Genomic DNA, 4127 nt, shown 5'->3' on the forward strand with positions numbered 1-4127 from the left:
GTCAGCAAGTAATTGGTAAAGAGTCATTTTGAACATTATTTGTTCCTGTATCAACAAAAGTGCACCCAATAACTTGTGTGAAAAGAGAAATTTTTACAGATTCATGTCGTTCAAACCTGAAATGGAATTTGACATTCAAAGGCAATGGGTCTCCCTTCATATTTCTTCAAAGGAAGAAACATAGATTGCAAATGTATAGTGCCTTACACAAGACCACACAGTCAGTAAGGAGATGGGGAAGGGGCAGCAGATTACAGAGAAACACTTGACTAAAATGGGACAAGCTTGAACTCCAGAGCTCATTTTGCCTTCAAAATTCCTTTTCTCAAATACCAGCAATGACATTACGACAACTACTTCAACACTGTTTATTCTGCAAAGCCCGATCTGGCCTCAGGCTACCTCTCAATCTTGGTACCAAATATTTTCAAGTTCAACAATTTGACTGCTACTGAAAGAAGAACAAAGCACTTCCAAGGATCATAACTATGATTGGTTTTATTTGATGCCTTTGGAATAGACTGCAGATATATTTATCATATTTATGTGTCCCACAGCTCTTGGTCTGAGGTTCTGTTGAGGTACGCATTAGTAACTAAAATTAATTTCCCTGTTCTATTCTGTGACAGCAATTTTGAAGTACTGTAAATTCCAAAACATGTTCATCAACTATAAGTAATTACTAATAAATGACAAGCAAATATTTTATTTTGTGTCTGTAATTAGTAATTGCCGAGTCATATATTTCCTAGGGTGTAAGATGATAAAAATAAATCGTTTAAATCATTTCAAGATTACTTTTTTGTTTTGAATGAAAATTATATAGAAGAATTGAAAAATATAGTGTGCAACACAACTAAATAGATGTCTCCAAGAATTATACCATTTTAATTGAAAATAAAAAAACCTGCATTCAATTCACCAAGCCACACAATACTATCACATCTCTCAAAAGGTTTGAACAGTTTTATGCTTTAATATTTCATTTCACTTTTTTTTAATCCAAGTAATCAGAATCTTTTTTTGAAAATAAGCCATTTATTACTTGGTATGCGGCTATTTATTACTTCTCGGTTACATTTTGCAGTCATGTAATAGAAATGGCAGTGAACAGATCATTTCTCTAGCAATCTGGGAATGAATAATAATGCCATTGAAACAAGTGTAACAGAATGAACAATTAATGGTTTTCAAAGGTATGTTAGTAAATTTGCACTAGAAGTGGAGGCATATCTACAACTATATTTGATATATTTGTATTTATGTTCCATGTTTTCCGAGGACATCTGCCAAACAAACATGATGACAGCAGAGATGTGGGAAGAAGTTTAAGTGGACCAACTTTCTCATCTTCCTTACATATGTGTCAATATTTGAATTTAATTTGTAAACTCTAGAATGAGAATTTTAGTTATATCATGGAAGTAATGCTGTTGAGGAAAAACAGGACTCATAATAAATAATAATTGGAAAAGGCAGGGATGAGGGGAAGGAAGGTAGATGCTAATGGTATACACAAAAAGTCAAGGCTACATCATGATTTTTAATGACAGAAAGCCTTGATGTTGATTCTTGACTGTTTTTGAAGAAATCATTTTACCTGTTTGGTCCCCAGTCTCTCCTTTATAAACTGAGGAAAATAACAACTTTAAAATACAGTGTTTGGGATCACCAAACTCTTACCACACTTCCATTGTTTTGGAGAATTTCTGTCAAGTTTTAAATTCTGCAAGTATCTTAATGTTCTATACATATTTTAATTTCCATGGGCATTTCTTATCTTTTAGAAACTATGTTTATATTTGTAATTTCTTATATTTCTACATGTTTCTATTTATAATTCTATATTTATATGTATCTATACATTCTATTTATATAGTTCTATATTTAAAGCAAGTAAGAATTTACAAATATTTATGTTGAAAATTTTAATAATATTAACATTAATTTTTTCAGTCCTTTCCAGGATATTAGGTAAAACCTGGTGCCTCTAAGTGAAAGATTAACGGCCATTTGTTTAGCATTCAGGTAAACAATGGCATAATTCTTAGAACCTAAGACATAAAATGCCAATTCCTTGGTAATAAGCATTTTTTTCAAGGGAAGTGGTTTATAATCTTTGCTTTCATTGATTGAGAGAAGACCTAATTGAGTTATAAGCTAATGAATCAGTGCAGATAGTTTTTAATAATAGATCATGTTCCAATTTTCTGCACATATTTCAGAAAGATTTTTAAAAATTAACAAATTTGATAGAAGATAACTTCTATCACTTCTGTTTATTTCTATAAATACTAACTCTGAGTTGACAGCATTTATAAAACAATTAATAGAAATAAATTTATGCAGAAACCTGACACTTTTTAGTACTGTTATTCTAATTGATGGATACATAGGCTGATGGGAAAAAAAGATTGTTTATCTCATTAAGAAATATATTTCCAATTAATTTTTTATGTTTAATAAGTGCAAATAGTTTTTCATTTATTTGTTTTTGATCAAATATATACTACTAATAATCATAATAAAATCTAGAAAAAATTTCAGTTTACACTTCAGCCTTATCGTCACAGGAAAATTAAAAAAAAATTCTATATTTTTAAATGAATGAGGCTGCGTTTTTAGATTCCACTACGTATATTTAGAAGTATTATATAACACTTTAATTTATATAGTTTTTGATATTTAAAATATGTTGAAAACTAGTTCTTTTCAGCTATTTAATGTTATGATGAAATTTTTTTAATTTAGTTTTTTCTCATTAAACTTTTGTTTTAATGGGTCTCAAAATTGTGTGACAGACTTTTAGTCAAGTTCTTTCCATTTAAAAGTACTGATTTTGAAAACTAATGACTTAAAACTGCCACACACACACACACACACACACACAGAAATTGTCCACAAAATACTCTCTGTTCCTTCTGAAGATTTTATGATGCAAATGGCCAATTGGCACAAACAGTTCTGAGAACATGTTCTTCCACCACTGATTAAGACTGGGGTGGCAGGTACTGGGGATAATATTCATTTAGCTTACTGAGCTGTTTGGGCAGACTTGGTGACCTTGCCAGCTCCATCTGCCTTCTTGTCCACTGCTTTGATGACACCCACAGCAACCATCTGTCTCATGCCACAAACAGCAAAACAGCACAGAAGAGGATAGTCAGAGAAACTCTCAACACACATAGGCTTGCCAGAAACCATATCAACAATGGTAGCATCACCAGATATCAAGAATTTGGGACTGTCTTTCAGCTTTTTTCCAGAACTACAATCTGTGTTCTTCAGCTCAGCAAAGTTATAAGCAAAGTGAGCTGTATGACAATCCAACACAGGTGCATATCCAGTACTGATTTGGTCTGGATGGCTCAAGATAATCACCTGAGCTGTGAAGCCAGCTGCTTCCATTGGTGAGTCATTGCCACGATGAACATCTTTGACAAATAGGTTCTTGACATTGAAGCCCACATTGTCCCCAGGAAGAGCCCTACTCAGAGCTTCATGCTGTATTTCAACAGACTACCTCAGTTGTAACCCTGACTGGAGCAAAGGTGACCACCATGCCAGTTTTAAGAACACCAGTCTCCACTGGGCCCACAGGGACAGTACCAATACCACCAATTTTGTAGATGTCCTGGAGAGGCAGATGTAAGGGCTTGTCAGTTGCACAAGTTGGTGACAGAATGCAATCCAGAGCTTCAAGCCGTGTTGCTCACCGGCATTCTCATCTTTACAGGTGACTTTCCATCCCTTGAACTAAGGCATGTTAGCACTTGGCTCCCGCAGTTGTCACCCTTCCAACCAGAAATTGACACAAATGCTACTGCGTCAGAGTTGTAATCAGTTTTCCTAATGTGGGTGCTGACTTTGTTAATGATTCCCTTATATCTCTTCTAGCTATAGGATGGCTCAGTGGAATCCATTTTGTTAACATCAACAATTAGTCGTTTTACACCCAGTGTGTAAGCCAGAAGGGCATGCTCATGGGTCTGCCCATTCTTGGAGATACCTGCTTCAAATTCACCAATATCAACAGCAATAATCAGGACAGCACAGTCAGCCTGAGATGTAATCACGTTTTTTTTTTTTATTTTTTTTTTGTAATCACGTTTTTGATAAAGTCTCTG

At 34.0% G+C, this 4127-nt stretch overlaps 1 pseudogene; it reads right to left on the minus strand.

Annotated features, from left to right (window-relative positions):
- Positions 1–3024: 3024 nt before the first annotated feature.
- On the minus strand, positions 3025–3923 carry LOC112934893 (elongation factor 1-alpha 1 pseudogene; annotated as a pseudogene).
- Positions 3924–4127: the final 204 nt, after the last annotated feature.

The sequence above is a fragment of the Vulpes vulpes genome, chromosome 6 (genome assembly GCF_048418805.1).
Source record: "Vulpes vulpes isolate BD-2025 chromosome 6, VulVul3, whole genome shotgun sequence".
Classification (NCBI taxonomy): Eukaryota; Metazoa; Chordata; class Mammalia; order Carnivora; family Canidae; genus Vulpes; species Vulpes vulpes.